The 21,023-nt window shown below is 39.6% G+C and overlaps 1 protein-coding gene across 5 annotated transcripts in view; it reads left to right on the top strand.

The window, feature by feature from the left end:
* ST7 (suppression of tumorigenicity 7) overlaps positions 1-21,023 on the top strand; it is a 254,203-nt gene that overhangs the window by 11,512 nt on the left and 221,668 nt on the right. The gene's annotated exons all lie outside the window — the stretch shown is intronic.

The raw sequence follows: 21,023 nt of genomic DNA on the forward strand, positions 1-21,023 counted from the left end.
AGTAGCTGATATAAGTCAGAGAAACCAGGTTGATAAGTTTGAATGACTGTATTAAATTCCTCAGCAAATCTGTGAGGATCTTTGGTTACTTTAAGAAAATCTTTGACTATGGCTCGTAGTTTAGCTTTAGTCCAGGGAGTATAAGAAATTAAGGGTTTAGCCTTTGGATCCTCAGAAGGCTTAATTTTAAAAGGACAAGTTCTGATAGGTTCAGAGGAAGAGGCAGTGGGGAGAAGTTCAGGGAAAAGGGGAAGTTTGGCGAGAGAGTTAGTATGGGGGAACTGAGGGTATAGAGGAGGTGTAGACAGTATAGAAGGGAAGGAGGAAGATGGTACCAGAGGCGGAGACTGAGACAAAGAAGCTGGGGAAGAGGAACTTGAGGCTCCAGAAGCCGTTTTATCTTTCTTTAATTGTTTGTTCATCTCAGTTAATCTTAAAATTTTATTTTGCGAAGAGGCAATTTTAAACTCCTGATAACGTTTGGAAGCCTCAAAATACCTATCGAAATAAGTATTCCATTTGATTTTGGAAATTATAGACCTGTGGTTATCCAATTCAGTTTTAAGAAAAGTAAGTTTGGGGAGTTCAGAAGTTCCCCACAATGGCCATTGGTGTTCTAAATTACTTTTGGTTGGATCGGTCCATTTAGTTAGAAACACACATGAGGAATGACCACGGTTTTTAAACATAAAATTGGCCGAGGTCCCTGTAGGGGGTTGCGCCCTCAAAATATTTAGGTAACTGGGATCCCATTTCCTAGAGGTTTTTCTCTAGAGCAAAGGAGTAATTTTCAAACAGCCTAAACAGCTCAAACAGATTTAACAGCTTGCAACTCAAACAGCTTGAACAGCTCAAACAGCCTGCAGGCTTACTACCAGCCAATTCTAAGGGAACAGTCCACTTATTTAGGTGGACCGAAAGTTGATCCACGCAGTACCAATAGAACAGTCTCCTCCCAAGGGAGTCAGGCCAAAGCTGGACTGGCACAGTTCTAATGAAACACTCCTAGAGTCAGACTGAAGACTAGCACAGTTTAAGTAGATACCGTCCAGTGCCAAAAGGAATTGGACCAAAGACCAGTGAAGTTCTAAGGAACAACCTGGTTCACCGAGTCAGGCCAAAGTGCCACCTGAATACTTGCGGACAAACAAGGCTTTAACCAGAAAAGGACGAAGCCTTAAAATAGATCTTGAATAAAGCCTAGAGAGCCTCAAACATAAAGAAGGCGGAAGCTCGGATCCAGGAGAAAAACTTACCCTCAGACTCCAGGGTCAGAAAGAAAAGTGGTGAGCTCAGTGGGCTCTTTTGTGGATATTGCACCTGTGTGCTCACCAGCCTTGGAGTCGTCAAGACTTCTTTGGATCACTGTATGGGCCACCAAAATGTTTACCTTAAACAACTAGACAGCCAGTTATTTCTCCAGCAAAAATGGGTTTATTTGGGATCAGCAAAGAATTACATTTCGGCGTCTGCAACCATAGCAAGACATGTACCAGCCCGGGAGCAGCAAGGGGAGGAGAAACTTTTATAGAGGGGAAGAGAAAGTTGGGAAGGCTATTGTAAACCAAGAGTCCATTGCTGGAGACTGAGATTTCTAGGTGTAGTGGCTTTCCATTGGCTGAGTTGTGATAGTCTCTCATTGGCTGAGCTTCTTGCAGGTCAAGAAGAGGAACTGTTTCTTCTTCCTTTTGGGCTCTGTTATGGCCGTAGGGCATGACAACTCCCCCTTTTTGCCTCCTGACTCTATTTTAATAAGGTTTCTGTTTATGGACTTCCACATGTGTATCCCCAGGATCTCGAGCAGTGCGTGTTTGGGCCTAACGTGCTCAGTATGTATTTGTTGAATGAATGAGAAACTGTGTCAGTTGGTTGTGGTGACTCAGCAGTAATACTGTCCTTTAGGAAATGATTTTAGAATCTATCATGTAGTTATTTCTTATGAGATGGAGAATTGTTTACTGACTCTAAGTTATAAGGATTACCCTGAAATGTTTACTGATGTTCCAAAATATTAATATGTTTTGATCCATTCTTTAGGGGTAGAATTTAAGGAAGTCTATCCTTCCGGTCTATATTGTAAAGTAAATTTAATATAAGGAATGTTAAGAGTCAAAACTTGATCATGTTGGGAGCTAGTTTGTGTAACATAACCTGGAACTTCAAACGTAGGGATTTGCAGAGTTAAGAGCCTCATATTACCTGTAAGGATGGAGTTTGGGATTTTAACAACATGGAAAAAGTTCTTGTATGTAGGGAAGAATAGAGTAATAGAAGAAAGATTTGGTTGGGAAATTTTTCAGAACAGTATTGTCAGGCATTATGAAACGTAACACGTAGAAGCATAATTTGAAGGGACTAGAAATACTTAAGCAGAATTTTAAGTTCATGTATTTACATATTCCCCCCACTAACTATAGAAACCATTTCTAAGTTTATATGAGAAGCCAGGATGAAAATAGTTTTAGCATTATAGAAATTTGCTTTATTGCCAATTTTTCTGGCATATTTCTTTCTCCATAAAGTACTGCGTATCTACTGAAAGAAATATTGGCTGTGATGAGATGAAAGGAGCATTGGATTTAGAAGATTTGAGTTCAGATCCCAGTTTGCCATCTCTTGCGTAACTTTGGACAAATTACTTTGTAAAAGATTCTTACCTCATAGGATGAGGACAGTAATCTCTATTTCACAGTTTTATTTTGAACTCCAAGTGAGATAACTTTTAGCATTGAGCCCTGAGCATAGCACATAAATAATACTAGCAGCCATATATTGTATACCTGGTTGTTCTAGTCCATTTCACTGACTCTGGACTGGGTTCGTTCTTTCGTTAATTCATTCATCCCCTGGTTTGTTTATTCATTTGTTTGGAGAGGCAGGTGCCTATAAAATTGAAGTTGCATATTGTCAGTTATTATTTGGACATAAAATCTCATGTCAGTTATATTCCTCCCAATTTCTGCACTTGTTTTCAGTGCTGAACAATTAACATGCTTTAATATACTGCCTTGTTCACTAATGCTTCCAGGTATATTTTGCTCCCTGTGAGCAAGGGCCATGCATGGTAGAAGTCATATCTTGAAAATAAGATTGAGTGTAAACCTGTTGATTGGAACTAGGAAGGGATGAGGAAATAACCTTTGTTGAGTTCTTACATGAGCCAGGCACTGTGCTGCCTGCTTTATCATTGGTCGTTATGCTCCCTGGGCTTGATAATAAAAGTCTGTTTATATCCCATATAAACAGCTGTATAGCTGATTCTCTTTGTACATGTGGGATAAAAATTTTTCAAAGCAAAATGAATACTGTTATAATACTGGTTATCCTATTCAAGGAAGCAATACAAGTGAACCCATTTAAAAAATGTATTTCCGCAGCTTACTTTATGAGTAAGGATGAGAACTTGGTCTTGAGAGCAGGGATTATGACATTTTCATCTTTGTGTTTCCATCATCTGGTCATTGCTCAGTGATGATGCGTGAAAAGATGAATGCATAGATTACTTGAGGTGTTTTTAAGGCTTTCCAAGATTGATGGCACTGGTGGTCCTTTTCTTATTTCGCTTCATCACCTAAGGTTTTTCTTTCCCTTGGTTCAGAGGGGTATATACTTAGCACTCAAGGCTGTGCTTATTATTGGCCTTGCAACTGAAACTCAGAGATAGAAAGATTCTTCTGAGGTAACTGGAGCAAGAGTTCAAAGACAAGGGAGGAAAAAGAGTGTTCCTGTGTATTCAGAGGAGGTGATTGCCCGAGGTGGAACTAATGGAGAAATTCAGAGCCGGAGAACACTGAGGGGAAGAAGGGATAGTGTGGTAGACGTGTGACTGGTCAGATGGGTCAGGACAGCTCAGTGATTGTCCAGATGTGGGGCTGGAATGGGATGACAGAAAGTGTGCAACTGGACAAATACCACAATTTAAGGAGCGTTTATACTCTTAAATAGATTGTAATAGGCACAATGAATATTTGTATGGGTTGAGATAGTTGTCTTTGGCTTCCTAGCCTGGTGATAGAATTGGTCCCTTGACTGGAATGCAACTTCACATGAGATGGTAAAATGAATGAGAAAGTGCTTTGTAGACTGTCAACTACTATTTAAATCCAAAGCTTTATAGTAGGTTGTTTCTCTAGAAGCTTGTATTCTATAGGCTTTGTCTCTCACAGTGAAATGACAGGTTAAAATATATAAGGAGATCTCATTTATCCTGGGTATTCTTTGTAAAGAATATCCAAGAATTGTACTAAGCAGGATGATGAGTTTTTGGATTGTTTATAACCACACTGCTGAACGTCTCTTTGTTGTAAACAAGAAACCATATCTCCCAGCATCCTTATTGTATTTGAGATGTCATTGTGAAGATACCTATAAAGGGTTTTTAGTTTCCCAAAAGAGAGAGAATAAGTAATGAAATTCATTTTTGATGTTACAGTGGAGCAGGACAGTTGCTCATGTGTTAACTGTTACCAGTCATTCAATATAGCAGGCATTCCTGCGCTACCTGCTGTGCTAAAATAAGAAACTGATGGGCTCAGTTAGCTCTAGCACTATTTCGTATTAGCTGTGGCTGTGGCCAGAGGAGTCACTGCTTAATTGCAGTTACTAAATCTCTTGGCAAAATAAGGCAACATTTATTGAGAGAGCATTTTTTTTCCCCTCGGAATTTTAGGAAATGGAAAGTGTACTAGTTAGAAGCATGCTCTGTGGAGAACCCTAACTTTGTTTCTAAGTTGACTTCAAAATCTAATACTGGATCTTGGTTGAGTGTCAGTCTTTCTGAAATTTTGAGCAAGCCTGTAGAGGACTTGAAAGGAATCTCTTAGGTCAGTGAGAAAGGACTATTTATTTTTTATAAAAAAGTTTAACAATTTAAAATAGCACAAACAGTTGAAACACTCTGAGGCATAGAAGTCTTAAAAAAAGAAGTAGCTTTTAAAAATAAGCAGTTCAGGTCTGGATTTATGTGTGATCTAGAGTCAGGGTTTTTTGTTTTATTTTGTTTTGAAGTCAGTTGTAATTCCATTCTAAAATGTTATTTGATTAGCAGTTGATAATAGTAGGATGCTTATGGTTCCAACCTCTGTTAAGCTTTTCCAGTTTCTAGTCTCCTTCTCTTGGGAAGGAGAGAATGAAATTTACTTCCCTACCAAATTGATCTTTTTCATAAATTTGATAGATGCTGTTTATTGAGCATTATTAATAGAACTAATGAAATAACGTTCTTGGGGTGTTTTGCAATTTATTACAACCACTTACTCATTTGGTGCCTTGTCTGTGACATACATTTAGATTTCTATAGTGTCACATAATAACGCTGTGATCTGCTTTGTACTTTGCAAAGCCTGAGGGAGAGGGGAATTCCTATCTTTTATCACTGATATCTTTTATTTAAAATAAAAGGAAACAAATTATACTTTTCTCACTTCAGGCGCAGAGTACCTGATGTTATGGTTTAGAGAGAAATTTTTTTCTTAGCTTATTTGGCTCTTTTAGCAAAGAGAATGTTTTAAATTGTACCCTTACATTTGAGAGATGAAGTGTGAGGAGCTAAATTACAATTTTTAAATATTAGAAACTTGCTTCTCAATTGTTTTTTCTTTAAACTGGAAATTGTATATGCATTGTCATTCAGTAAAAGTCTGAAAATGCAATATAAAAAAATCTTATAGCAAATGTAATCAGTTGGAGAAAGTCATTGTCTTAAGAATAAACTTTTTTTTTTCTTTTACACTATTTGAACAATCAGATTCTGGGAGGGAAGGTACAGACGCGATTACATGACATTAAGCTTGAGCAAACATATACAGACGTTAATTACTTTTGGCTATAAAAGAATTCCTAAAAATGTTTGGATTTTACACAGTTTTTTTTTTTTTTGCCTACAGAAAATAATGTAAATTAAAGGAACTATAATTCTTAAAAATAACCATTTTTAGTTTTTACCATGAGAGTATATGTGATGGAGAAGAGTAATAAGATACTTAAAAAAGATAAACATGTTATTTAGATCCCCTCGGGGACCTAAATTCAATGCTTGCATGGAAACTGTCCAGCTGCTAAGAGAAAACAAAGATTTATTATTGCTCAGTCCAAAGGGAAAACTTAAATGATATTAGTAAGTGTAGTGATTAGCAGGCAGGGACTAGCCAGGGAAACGGAGTTGTGTAGCAGTGGTCACAGATGAGGGCTTTTTCCCTGCCATGTCTTTAACGTTATGGCCATCCATTGTTTCATGTCTAGCTCGCTTTCTAGGAATAAACACGTCTTAGAAGTAAAAGATGGGGCCGGCCCCGTGGCACAGCGGTTAAGTGCGCGAGCTCCGCTGCTAGCCGCCCAGGTTCGGATCCTGGGTGCGTACCGATGTACCGCTTGTCAGGCCATGCTGTGGCAGCATCCCATGTAAAGTGGAGGAAGATAGGCACAGATGTTAGCCCAGGGCCAGTCTTCCTCAGCAAAAAGAGGAGGATTGGCATGGATGCTAGCTCAGGGCTGATCTTCCTCACAAAAAAAAAAAGTAAAAGAAAGTCCTAATTTTAATGTATATTCTTCTGTTTGTAACACCTGCAAAAACAAAAGAAGATATAAAAATACTTAGACATTGACAGAAAATTATTAATGGATTTACACTCCTTTGTTGCAGTAATTATCTCGATAAAATGTTATGTTTCATTAAAAATAATGCTATTGAGGGGCCAGCCTGGTGGCGTAGTGGTTAAATTGGTGCACTTCACTTTGGTGGCCCAGGGTTCCCAGGTTCGGAGCTTGGGCGTGGACCTGAACACCGCTCATCAAGCCATGCTGTGGCAGGTGTTCCACATATAAAGTAGAGGAAGATGGGCACGGATGTTAGCCCAGGGCCAATCTTCCTCAGCAAAAAGAGGAAGATTGGGGGCCGGCCCGGTGGCGCAAGCTGTTAAGTGCACGCACTCCGCTGCAGTGGCCCGGGGTTCGCGGGTTTGGATCCCGGGTGCACACTGACGCACCGCTTCTCAGGCCATGCTGTGGTGGCGTCCCATATAAAGCAGAGGAAGATGGGCACGGATGTTAGCCCAGGGCCAGTCTTCCTCAGCAAAAGAGAGGAGGATTGGCATTGGATGTTAGCTCTGGGCTGGTCCTCCTCAAAAAAAAAAAAAAAAAAAGAGAGAAGATTGGCAACAGATGTTAGCTCAGGAACAATCTTCCTCACTAAAAGAAAAAAAAAGCTATTGATATGTGAATGCTATTGATATTTAGCTTTATAGAAATCTGTTTTTAGCATTGACTAGCCAACAAGAAGATTGAAAAGTAGCGGCTAGACAGTGTCAGTCCTTTCAAATCGATTTATTTATTGAAGATTTTAAATAGTTTAGGCAAAGTTCACATACTCTCCTAGGCAGGAAGCCCAAGTGTGTTTGTGAAATGACTTTATTTTCACCTTGCATTTAAATGAAACTGCTCTCTCCCAGTCCTGGCACTTCTTTCACTCCTCTTTTCTGAGAGGCACTGGGGAACAAGTTACTGTTGCTTCTTGCAGCACAATGTTGTATGCCCACGATTCCCTGTCCTAGTTTTCTTACCACATGTTGTAGCAAATTATCCAAAATGAGACGGTAAAATTCTCAAATCAATAATAAATTAATGTATCATGTGTTACTTTTTCTTAGAAATAAGATGGGTCTTAGTAAATCAAACCACTCATGATATGATGAAGTGTTGCAAAATATCGAGGGATTCACTTTCCTTTGTATGGGTTTCTATCATTCCTACTTCCTTTTTTGCCACTGATCACAGAGTAACTCAAATAAACCTGGATTTCTTAAGTTATACTGTTTTGGAGGTGTAGGACTAAGGATATGTTGATATGAATAAGTGGTAACAATTCTGAGCCTGCAGGGTCCAGCCAGGCTCCCATGCCCCTAGTGACAGCTATTAATTCCCACTCTTGCCTGTGAGTGCTGCAGCCACACTGTTGTCACTTCTGGCTCCTGGTGCTTAGGACCACATCTCATCTTCCTTTCTCACTGGTTCCTGTTTTGGGGGACATTAAAGAGTGGCTTTGGTCACGCAGCCTGTGCAAGTCATTGTCCTCGGGTGCAAGTCTGCAGGGATGGCTGGTCCAGTCAGTTTTATAGGAGGCCTATTGGGCCTTTCTGCTGTATCCAGCTTTGCCACTCCTGCATTACTGACTGCAGTAAAATGTGATGGTGCTCTTACCACATTTTAGCACAAGGTCAGTGTGGGTTCAAGTCTTGACCAGTTCTGTGATTTTACCACTGATTACGTTATCTATAATTGAGGATAATAGGATTGTGGTGAGGATTAAATGAGATAATATGAGCAAAGCTTTAGCACAGTGCCTGGTGCAATCTAAGTGCTGAATACAACTTTAGATGTTGTAGTTACTGTTGCTGCTACTACAATAATACCGATCTTGTTCTATAATTCTCAGTGCCTGACTCAATCAGCTTTTTCTCTTGAGTCAGTTTCTAGAATGGTAGTTTTCTTTTTTAAATGTGTCTGTTCTCCCTCTTCATAGTTACTTACATATTAGTCCTCTGTATATTTTCTGTTTCCCTTCAAATTTTGAGGAGAAATTTATGACAGTAGCAATAGGAACTCCATTTTTGGTCAGAATGAATAAGCTTTTTATTATCTGTTTCTTACCTTTACTCCTTAACTTTTTGTACTCTATTGTCCATTTTCATAATTTTCCTGGAACTGCTTGAACCTCATGAGTGACGCAAAGCCAGATTCACTAATCTGTTCCCAGACCCTGTTCTTGTTGATTTGTTGTACTGTAGAAAAGGAATCTGTATGTTGAACCTCTAGTCTCTTACCGTCAAATAATAAATTCACAGTACGTGGTGTGGAGGAAGAGAAAGATGACCAAGATGTAGTCCCTGTCCTCAAGGTACTAATGCAGAGAGGGAAAGAGAAACAGGTACACAACCAATGCTAATCCAAAGTAAAATGTGTGGAGCACAAAGGAGCAAACAAATAGCGAACAAGGGGATGAGAGAAAGCTTTAAAAAATTCCTGGGTTAGTTATTGAGTTGGACCTTGCTCTAGGAACCCCCAGGCTAATGGAACTGCATTAACACAGGAATGTCATGCTGCTTGGTGCCTTCAGAGCACTGCAGTGTGGCTGAAGGGAGGGTGAAAAAGGCAGAAAAGTGAGAATCTGTTGAGGTTAAATTGGAGTTCATTGTGAAGGATTAAAAAAAATTGAAAAAATTCAAATTATGATATATTTTACCGATGGAGATAAGGACAGGAAATAATATAATGGGGTGACTCACTACCCATATATAAACATTATTTATGTTAACATTTTGCCATAAGTATTCATATTGTTTTTCCTTTCTCTTTTTACTATAAACTATATAAACTATATTTCCTAGAACACTTTTAGATTTACAGATATATTACATACTAAGTATAGAGAGTTCTCATATACCTCATACCCAGTCTTCTCTATTATTAGTATTTTACATTAGCATGGTACGTTTGTTGCAGTAAATGAACCAACATTGATACGTTATTATTATTGTTATCATTATTTTTTTTGGTGAGGAAGATTGGCCCTGAGCTAACATCTGTTGCCAGTCTTCCTCTTTTTGCTTGAGGAAGATTGGCCCTGAGCTAACATCCGCACCAATCCTCCTCCATTTTGTATGTGGGACACCGCCACAGCATGGCTTGATGAGCGGTGTGTAGGTCCACGCCTGGGATCTGGACCTGTGAATGCTGGGCTGCCGTAGTGGAGTGCGAAAACTTAACCACTATGTTGCCGGGCTGGCCCCTGATACATTATTATTAACTGAAGTCCATACTTTATTCAGATTTCCTTAGTTTTTACCCACTGTTCTTTTACCGTCCAGGATTCCATCGAGGATACCGTATTACGTTTAGTAGTCATGTCTCCTTAGATGCCTCTTGGCCGTGACAGTTTTCCATACTTTTCTTGTTTTTGATGACCTTGATAGTTTTGAGGAGTACTAGTTCAGTATTTTGTAGACTGTCCCTCAGTTGGAATTTGTCTGGTATTTTTCTCATGATTTTTCTGGGATTATGGGGTTTGGGGTAGAAGACCACAGAGGTAAAGTGCCATTTTCATCACATATCAAGGGTACATACCATCTACCTGACTTACCACTGTTGATGTTGACCTTGATCACCTGGCTGAGGTAGTGTTTGTCAAGCTCTCCCCTGTAAAGTGACTCCCTAGGCCCCCTTCAAATATCGTACTCTTAGAATGGAAGTCACTTTGCGTGGTCCACACATAAGGATTTAAGAGGTTTGCTTCCCCTTGAGGAAATAAACGAAGACCACCCAAATGAGAACATTTAAAGGCTATTTATTCCGAGCTTGCTATAGCAAAGGAGTCAGCCACCATCACTTGCTTTTGACAGAGACTCAAAGGCAAGCAGAGAAGTAGGAAAGCTTTACAGTAGTAAAAAGGGAATGTGTCAGGTGTGCCCTGATTGGAGGCTGTTGGAATCGGGAAGCTAGAGTTGGGCTAACGAGAAGCAGAGCATCCTACGTCACTGGTTAGGGGAGCATTCTTGGCTTTCTCAGGTTGATCCTAAATTAGAAATGGGGACAAAAATTAGGGAAACTGTCAGAAGTTGTGGTTTGGCCTTCAGGACTGGTGTTGCAGGATATAGGTCAGAGTTCTATTTTTATATATGGTCTGGTCATTGCCTGTTTGTATATTCAATCTCTCACCCACCTTGAGGGTAGAGTGTCTACATCAATATTTGGAATTCTTCTGCATGGGAGATTTGTTCTTATTCATTTATTTATATTGGTATAGACTCTCGGATATTTATAGTTTTTCTTCCACTGTGAAGTCAGTTAGTGAGAATAAGACTTTTTGTGATGAAAACAAAAATTTGGATCTGAGGGGCTGGCCTGGTGGTGTAGTGGTTAAGTTTGCGCGCGCCACTTTGCAGTCCAGGGTTCGCAGGTTCGGATCCTGGGCGTGGACCTACGTACCGCTCATCAAGCCATGCTGTGGTGGCATCCCATATACAAAATAGAGGAAGATGGGCATGGATGTTAGTTCAGGGCTAATCTTCCTCAGCAAAAAGAGGGAGATTGGCAACAGACGTTAGCTCAGGGCCAATCTTCCTCACACACACACACACACACACATTTGGATCTGAGATTGTGATGCTTATAATTAATTACAAGCTTGAGCTAACAAGTAATTTCTTTTTTTCGTTTGCTTACATGATGTCACATAGTCTGAGGAACGTTAAAAATGTCTAGACTCTGTTCTTGAAAGCCCCTTTTAGTTCTAGCATTCTGATTCTGTGGACATGATGCATTCACAATTTTCTTTCCATTTAGTAATCTAATTCTTTTGAACCCATTTAGTAAGGTATAGACTCTGTATTCCAAACTACTCTTTAGAAAATGTGACTGTATTCCAAAATATGCAGATGTTGTGAGTTTCAATAAATGGATTTCTAGTGTGTTTCTCTGGGAAGGGTGCTTCCTGGTTATTGGCACTCCTCTGATGTGGAGGCAGTTCTTACAGGAGAACTCCGTCCAGGTGAGAGAGGGGCGGGGAGGAAGAAAGGCACCCACAGAGCTGCTGCATTGTAAATCTCATGTATGCGAGATCAGACAGGGTAGTCCCAGAATGGTGGTGTTTTTAAAGAAGCATAGGCCACCCAACAACAATAACAAAAATGGCTGGAAAGGGATTTTATTCTATACTGTTATATCTTAACAGAGATATAGTTTAAAACCCCAGCAGCTGGTGGGAGCGCAAATTGGTGCAGCCACTATGGAAAACAGTATGGTGATTCCTCAAAAAATCAAGGATAGAACTACCATATGATCCAGCTATTCCACTGCTGAGTATTTATCCAAAGAACTTGAAAACACCAATGCGTAAAGATGCATGCACCTCTATGTTCATTGCAGCGTTATTCACAATAGCCAAGACTTGGAAGCAACCTAAGTGCCCATCAAGGGACAAATGGATCAAGAAGATGTGGTATATATACACAATGAAATACTACTCAGCCATAAGAAACGATGAAATCCAGCCATTTGTGACAACATGGATGGACATTGAGGGTATTATGCAAAGTGAAATAAGTCAGAGGGAGAAGGTCAAATACCGTATGATTTCCTTCATTAAGTAGTAGATAATAACAACAATAAACAAACACATAGAGACAGAGATTGGATTGGTGGTTACCAGAGGGGAAGCGGGGAGGGAGGAGGGCGAAAGGGATAATTCGGCACATGTGTGTGGTGATGGGTTGTAATTAGTATTTGGGTGGTCAACATGATGTAATCTATGCAGAAATAGAAGTATAATGATGTACACCTGAAATTTATACAATGTTATAAACCAATGTTACTGCAATAAACAAACAAACAAAAAAACCCCAACAGCAATTCTAGTGTCCCCTTTGCTGTTTCTCGTATTTCACCACCCTCCTTAGTTCCCTCTCCTGTTTGCAGTCAGCTGGGCTTTTAGCCTCCTTATTCTCTTCAGCCTCAGTGCTTTATTGCAGAGATTGACACAGCATCTTTCCAGTAAGCCTTTTCCCTCCTCCTACTCTCTCATGTCTTCTCTTGCCTCTCAGATCTAGTCCTTCTCTGCCCATTTTTTATTCTGCATCACAAAAAAAACCTAGGAGCTGTGGACTAGGAGAGTCTCGGATTGGTGGGGGTGGTGAAGTGAAGGTCTGGGTGGAGTATCAATTTGAAATCTCTTTGGCAGGCTGTGGACAGGTGATGACATCTACACACATGCCAACATTAACACCTTTTGTGCTGTCACACGAGAAAGGAAAGGCTGGTTTAGGGCTCTAGGAGTGTGCCCAGTTCTTCCTGATGCTCAGCAGCCCTTAGCCAAGAGCTATCCTTCAGAAAGAAGAATATGATAGGAGGCAGGGCGTTCAAAGAGACAGCCACTGAGGCGCTCATGGTTTCTGTGGGACTGATAGTATTGCCAGGGCAGGTCTGTTCTACAACAGTATGTGGAATATGTTTCTCTTACAGGTGGGAGAAAGGCCACCTCCTTCTCAGGGACTGGTACATCACTTCCTGCTGGAATAGCACATTCTGTATGACTTGATACTCAGTTATTCAGGTCTTTTCTTTGGATTCTTTGACTTTTCAGAGTGATTTCTAGAACTCTTATGGCTTAGTTTTGGTGAATCCCCCTCCCACCTACTTTGCACCATTGTCCTCAGTGCTGCTAAGTCAGGGCCAATATGACTCCTTGACTTGGTCCTAGAGAGGTGATTTTAATCTGGGGTGCAGCTGACTGAGGCACCAAATCATGAAGGGTAATGGGTTTTTAATCTTAAGGCCACAGTTTCAGTAGATGGGCTGGTAATTCCAGGATTCTCTTTGACAGGCTAGTGGTTGTCGATTTGGTACATTCTTCAGCATCAGTAAATTTTATCCTGTCAGGTAAGCAGGGAAAGATCAGTTTTTGGTGCCAAGAGCTTAGCTGAGTCATTCCTCGGCCCCTCCTGGCCAGCCTTACATCCTTTGGTAAGACAAGTAGGCTTATTGGCCGTTGGCAAAACATCTTCAAAGAGAGAAACAATAGGTCAGGAAGGATGGGCCAGTACATGTGGAACAGTGTATCTCTTGCCAGGGAAGGGAGAGGCTGCTTCCAGATAGCAGGTGTGACCTTTTCTGTTGTCTCCAGATCTCCTTTTCCCTTGAGGCACCAGCTTGCACAGGGGTTAGTGAGGATGAATCTTACTTCTGATATCTTAGAATCCAGCATCTTGAAAGGCAACAGAGGAGATCAAAGATAGAATGGACCAATTAGATCCTAGAAAAGGCTGTTAACTAGAACTTTGTGCAAGGATTTTTGAGTGAGGGAAATTAAATGCTTTGATATATATTATGGAGATAATTATTCCTGGCAAAGATAAGGGCACTATGTTAATGAAGGAAAACAGATCATACCCTCAAATTGTTCATTGAGAAGAATTTAATAAAGAGACTATTTTTGAAGATGTGGGCAGGATAATAATAAAGGATATTTTATTAATAGTGAAAGATAGTACAATACCTTGGAGCTAGCGGCAACAGGGAACCATGACCATCTGTAGGCCTGAAGGAACATGGGGAAGCAGCAGTTACTGGAACCTGGAGAGGCTTCTGTACAGAAGGGCTGTGGCCTTTAGTAGAGAGACAGGCCAATATGTGACTCTGAGATGGTGCTGTACATTGGGACCCAGGGAAAAATGCCCTGCCCTATACTCCTCTCACCCTCTTAATCCCTTGTTGGGGTCTCCCACTGGACAAATCAGAAGCCAGAGGGCAGGGTGGGGAAGGTGGAAAGTAGACCTGGAGGGGCAAAGGGAAAATACCTAGCATAAGGCATTTTTCTCTGACTCGAACCATTTTTTTTAACAGTCTTTTTTCCCTAACAAGAGGCATTTCTCAAGGTTCTGTTTTCAGGAACCTTTTCTTATGCTGTACCCTTCAGTAATGTCATGTAGATGAAAGTCAGATCTATATTTCTTTTCTGACTCAACTTCCAGGTTTGCATTTCCAGTGGCCTATTGGATATTTTCTTTGAGGTATAGATCACTAGGTTTCTCTCTTTTCTTCCTCCTAACAGAGCTCAATTTCTCTTAAGGATTCTATCACTTTCAAGGCATAATATTCTTCACCTATTCTTTCCTTTACATGTGTTTAGTTGGCAAATCCTGTCAAATTTGTAGTGCCTCATGAATCTCTCTTCAATTTCTACTTCTGCCTTTATAATCTATTTATAATAATTTCCCAACTGATCTTCCTGCCTCTAATCTCTCCTATGTACTGGGATTTTGCTTTCAAATCCTTTAATGTCTTTCTGTCACCTAGCAAATAAAGTGGAGACATCTAAACCTAATATTCTAGGCCTACTTCCATTAACTCCGGTGAAACTTTCTAGCTTGATACTAAATACTAACCTTCATATTCCATGCTCTACTCAAAGTACACTTTACTTCAAGTAACATCATTTCCATCATGCTCATATTCTTCATCATCTTAAAAATTACTCACTTTTCTTATCATGGAGACCAGGTAATTCATCTGCAAGTTGGATACCTCTAGTTAACCTGAGTCCAAATGGTTCCAAATACCCCCAAATTCTAAATGCCCTGTATAACTTATATATCTCATCAGCTCCTTAATCTCCTTGTCATGTGTTTCCTGAGGAGCTGACCTTTCCTTCTAGAGTCTTACTCTTACATCCTGGTGCATCCAGGCCTGTCAGTCCCTGGACTCTGAGGGTCCTAGGTCTTCTCCCCCTCAATGTCTGTTCCTCTACAAGCCAAGCCCTTCTGTTTGGTGTTGGTCACAAGGAACAACAATCTATATGGAGGCCCCTCTAGCAGTCCTATTCACTTGTTTTTAACTGAAATTTTTATTGTAAAATAGTCTCAAGTTTACAGAGAACTTAAAAATACAGTACAGTTTGTTTTTCTTCTAGAACCACTGGAGAATACATTGCTGATGTGATTCCCTATACTTTATTTTCATGGGTATTTCCTACAAACAAGCATGTTCTTCTACATAATCACAGTAAAAACATCAAAGTAAATTTATTTTGATAATTAATCAATTTAATTAATCATATATTGGTACAGTACTACCATCTAGTCTCAGACCCTATTCAAGTCTCACCAGTGGTTCCAATAACGTACTTTACAGCAAAACGATCCAGTTTGTAATCCTGCATTGCATTTAGTTGCTGTGTCTCTCTAGTCTTCTTTAGTTTGGAACAGTTCCTCAGTCTTTCCTCGACTTTCATGACCTGGACACTTTTGGTGAATACATGCCAGTTATTTTGTAGAATGCCCTTCAATTTGGGTTTTGCCAATGGTTCTTCATTATTAAGTTCAGGTTATGTATGCATCCTTGTCTGGAATATCACAGCACTGTAGTGATGCTGTGTATTTCTCATTGCATCCTATCAGATGGCACATGATTTTTATTTGTCCCATTACTGAAGGTGCTCATTTAGATCACTTGATTAAGGTGGTATCTGCAAGAATTCAATACTGTAAAGTCATTCTTAGTCCTTTTGTAGTTAGTATTTTGTGGAGAAGTGCTTTGAAACTATGTAAACTCTTCATCAGACTTTAATATATTCATTTATTTCTTTATCTCATGTGGACTCCTGGTTTCCTGTTTTATGCAGTAGGCTATAATTTGTTACTATCATTGTTATTTTGATATTCAAACTGTCCTAGATTTGGCCTGTCTGAGCCCCCTCAAGCTTCCTTTTGTATCCTCTTGACATGTCCCGTCATTCTTTGAGGACTTGACTACTTTTTAAGATGTTCCAGTTTCAACTTTTTTTTTTTTTTTACCCGCTCCAGCCTCGGAATCAGTGATTTCTCTAAGAATCCCTTTTTCCTTTTAGTGGTGAAAAATATTTTGAAGTCAAGATCTGGGTACAAGGTGGTACTTATTGCTATTGGGGTGCTGCTGCTCCCAGTCCTCTCAGAAGACAGAGCAAGGGAATATATGTGTATATACATTTATAAATATATGTATATTTACATATATATTTCTTTATTTATTCCTTATCTCTCTTGAAATTATGAGTTCACACCAATAACCTCAAATCCCAGTCTAATCCCTCCTGGGTTCATTCCAGTTTTCTTCCTTTCCATATTTATTCCTTCCTTGACAGTGAGAAACCTGGGTTCCATTATCCTTAATATATGTATGTAACCAGTATTTCTTAATATGCCTTCTTGCCTCACTCTGACTCTGATATACCTGGGTTCTGAAACCACATGTTGAGAGTCCCCCTCAGAGGCTCTGCTCATCCCTTTTGGTCTCCAATACTCAATACATCTATATTCCTCCCCACTTCCCCTAAGGGGATGTCTGCCTTACACTTCTTGGCTCTAACACCACATTTGAGGCCACTCCCTGTTCTTATACCCTCCTTCTTCTGCTGGGTCTCTGACACCCCAAGCAGGGCTGCTGCCATGCATAGATGCCTTCCTCCCCCTGCTCTGGATGGGCAGCTGTGCTGCCGCCACCCCCCACTGTGTGTCACCACCCCAGCATAGGTGCCTACTTTGCTGGGCCCTCCCTGAGAATTTAGAACTGAATTACTTAAGAAGAGAAAGAGAAGAGGTGGACTCACATTTATGATTGTTCCCGTCTCTTCTTTTTACCTTTTATTTTTTTAAATTCAGATAATCTGTTAATCAGTTACTACAGACCTGAAATTTCAATAGACCTGGCTCCAAACTCTTGTCCTCTTTCGTTAAGCTGTGCCGTTATCTGTTTGTTATATCCTTCATTTCTTAAAATGGAATTGATCGAAGTCGGTGAAGATGCAAGGACTTGAAGAATTTAACCTTGTTGCAAAGGGCGTGTCTGATGGAAAGCAGAAGTTTGAATGCAAGCTGCTGTTTGCACATATTCATCTCAGCTGCATGTGTGTATGTGTGGGAGAGAGGAGAGGAGAGAGAAAAAATTTTGAAAGACAGGATGAATAATTTATAAAGACCTCTGTTGTGAAGGGGACAATCTTTACGCAATTAAAAAAAAATTTCTAAGAAACTCCTTTTTTGCCCCAAACCAGGTTATGGATTAAGTTATCTCTCCCAGTGTGCCAAAAGGCCCTACCCATCTGTCATCTTCTCCATTAGACTGAAAGTTATTCAAGGGCAGGACTGTAGGCTCTGTGACAGCGGACCATGTCTGCTGTGGATACTTTTGTGTCCCCAGTCCCAGTGCTGTGCTCTGTTGCATAGGAGGCACTCAGTTAATATTAGTTTGCTAACACTGGTTTGTACTTAGGCCTGACACCAAAGTCGATGCTCTTTCTACTACACTTCACTATGTTCAGGACTAACATGGGCATTGTCCCCTTTTAGCTAACAGTCTGATTAATCCCCAAGTCTGAGGGATTGTCTGTTATCCAACAGCACATCTCTGTTGTCCACGTTGGAGTCAGTTATATGTGGCCTAAACTAAGTGCTCAGTGAGTTTGTATACGCTTCACCTACTGCATTACTTGATTTTTTCCCAAGGATCCAGTAATAGATGAGCAGTAGATGGGGAGGTGACTCCATCACTTAATGTTTATATCACTTAAGATAAGTTACTTAATATCTGAGGTTCAGTTTCCTCATTTGTACAGTGGGGATTTTAATAGCTTCTTACTAGGTTGTTGTGGGGATTAAATAATATGTAGCGTATATAAATGTGCCCAACACATGGCAGAGTGGGTGCTCAATACAAGTGTTAGTTTACTTCCTTCTACTTCAAGTTTAAGACATTCATTCAGGAATGTTTCAACAGCTGAAACTGAACTGTCATAATGACCATTTAGTCTTAATCTTTATCTTAAAACTGGCATTACTCTTGATTTAGTAGCCACATAGTTATTAAACATTTTAACAAAATTGCGTCCTGAACAACAAATGTCCATGATTTTGATAGGTAATTTAATTTAGATCTACTGTCAGTGGTAACTGTTTATCTGGAGTAATTCTTTTTCCCACTAGGTGGTGCTTGTCCCTGCATCTGTGAGGCTTTCCTATATAAAGTTATGTTATTTGAGGGAAAAACACATCTTGTTTTCTTTGAGACTTGTGTATGTGGTGTTGATACTCATTCTCAACCTGTTATATTTTAAGATGTATTTATATAATCATATATATATATAATCTTATATAATTTATATAATATATTTATATAATAAGATATTTATATAATTATATATATTTATGTAATTATAAAAATATCTATATACTTATAGATATTTTAAGGTTAAACTGGAAGGTAGCGACAGAATTTATTGGGAATTTTAAAGTCCTTTTAGATCATTTTGTTTGTCCATATAATTCTCAAGTTTAAACATAAGACATTTACTAAAAAAAGAATGAGATGGGGGGAATTATGTGAGTAAATATGGTATTCTTATTTTTGACATGTACACAAAATTTTACCGAGGCAACTTCATGAATTAGTTAGAAATATCAAGATAATAAAGCACTTTGTAGGCCCATGTATAAATTCTCTCTTGATTTTCAATATGATCAGAAAGACTTAGCAGACAGTTCATACTCAGATGTATTAGTAGTGGATAACCAACATATTCAACTCAGACTGCATATCATTTGAAGTATGGCGATTGTTTTAAAAATATGAAGCATTTTCTTTATCACTTTCTGATAAAATTCAAGAAACATTTATCAAGCCTGCCTCACATGGGGATACAGAGATGAGGAGACATGGTCACTTCCTTTCAAGTCATGAATAATTAATTGTGTCTGACTGAAGTTAGCTACTATAATAGGCATTGTGTGGGATCAGAGGAAGGGATTATGAGAATTGTAGAAGAGTTGCAGGGGGAATCCTGTTAGAGATTTCCTACTCATTGTGATTTCCATGAGTAGCTGGACACAACCAGTTTGGGAACAAATAATTTGGTGAAAGTTAATTTTAATTCTTAGGATTTCTCAGATAACATACAGAACAGTTCTGGGCGTGTGTGATTAGAGTCTGTTATAATTGAAAGTGGGATGACTCTACTTTTTCATCCTAACTACAAGTGGAAAGGAGAGAGGGCAGAGTTTGGTGGCAAATTGGGTGTGGGTGGTGGTAAAGCGGTCAGTGAGCTGAGAGCTGGTGGTTACATTGAATATAAGGGGTTTTAGTTGCAAGCAACAAAAACTGACCCTGGCCAATATAAGGAAAAGTGAAAAATTTCAGAATCTAATGAAAAGCTGAAGAATTAGATTTCAGAAAGGACAAAGTATAGAGCATCTTCAGGGATCTAGGTAGCGGGAACCAATGGACAGTTTTCCCAGGTACCACTGTCAGAATGAATAAATTCCAGCTACTTCAGTTTTTTTTTAATTGCTGCTGAATATCAGATTCTTTGGAGAGAGCATCCATGTACCCATCTCAGTTGGTGTCAAATGAGATGGGGAAGGCTAGTTTGAGGAGAAGACTAGTTTTAGATGTGGTCAGTTGGGTTTATTCAAACATTCAAATGGAGATGTCAGGTAGGAAGTTGGATATTTTAGTCTGGAGATAGGGAGAGAGTCATTTTTGACACAGTTTATAGGTAGTGTTTAAAGTCTTGAGATTAGATAAGATTACTAAAATAGTGAATATAGATAGAGAAGAAGCTCTAGATTGAGTTCTGGGGCTTTCCAACTCAAAGAGATTGGGGAGAAGAGGACGAACCAGCAAAGCAGACTGAGACGGGTAAAGAGCTGCTTCTGAGAACTCATGTGTGTATTCTCAACTTCTGAGTCCTTTCTTTTTTTTTTTTTCCCGCAGAAAAATTTGAAGCTTTATTTATTTATTTATTTTTAATTTTTTGTTTATTGCAGTAACATTTGTTTATAACAGTGTATAAATTTCAGGTGTACATCATTATACTTCTATTTCTGCATAGATTACATCATGTTCACCACCCAAATACTAATTACAACCCATCACCACACACATGTGCCGAATTATCCCTTTTGCCCTCCTCCCTCCCCGCTTCCCCTCTAGTAACCACCAATCCAATCTCTGTCTCTATGTGTTTGTTTGTTGTTGTTACTGAGCCCTTTCAAACCGTCAGTTTATCCACATTCCTCAACCTCCAACCTCCTAGCCACCAATCCTTTAGTATTGTTCCTTTCGAGTCCTTGATTATTCAGCAGGGCATTAGTGACTGCCCAGAAATTTATATAGATTTTGAGGCTAGGCATTCTCTTCTTGCAGAGTGAACAGATGAGGTATTCAAAGTTCTGCCCACCTAAAGAATCTCCCTTCTTCATTATCCTCAGAGTCGCCCCAGAGAAAGGCCATAAACTGTAAATGAGTGCTAGCATGTTATATAGAGCCATCTAAATGGAATTGGTAGTTTTTGGTATTTTTCATCCTTAGGTATCTAACTGCGTTCTGGGGGAGTCCCCACGAGGATGTGGTTGAGGGATAGGAGGCCATTGGCAGGAGTGGCTCACTGGGAGCACTCCGGTGGTGCAACCTCCTGGAGTCTTTGGGCTTGCTGTGGCATCACTGGCCTG

This window comes from Diceros bicornis, chromosome 3, assembly GCF_020826845.1.
Source record: "Diceros bicornis minor isolate mBicDic1 chromosome 3, mDicBic1.mat.cur, whole genome shotgun sequence".
Classification (NCBI taxonomy): domain Eukaryota; kingdom Metazoa; phylum Chordata; class Mammalia; order Perissodactyla; family Rhinocerotidae; genus Diceros; species Diceros bicornis.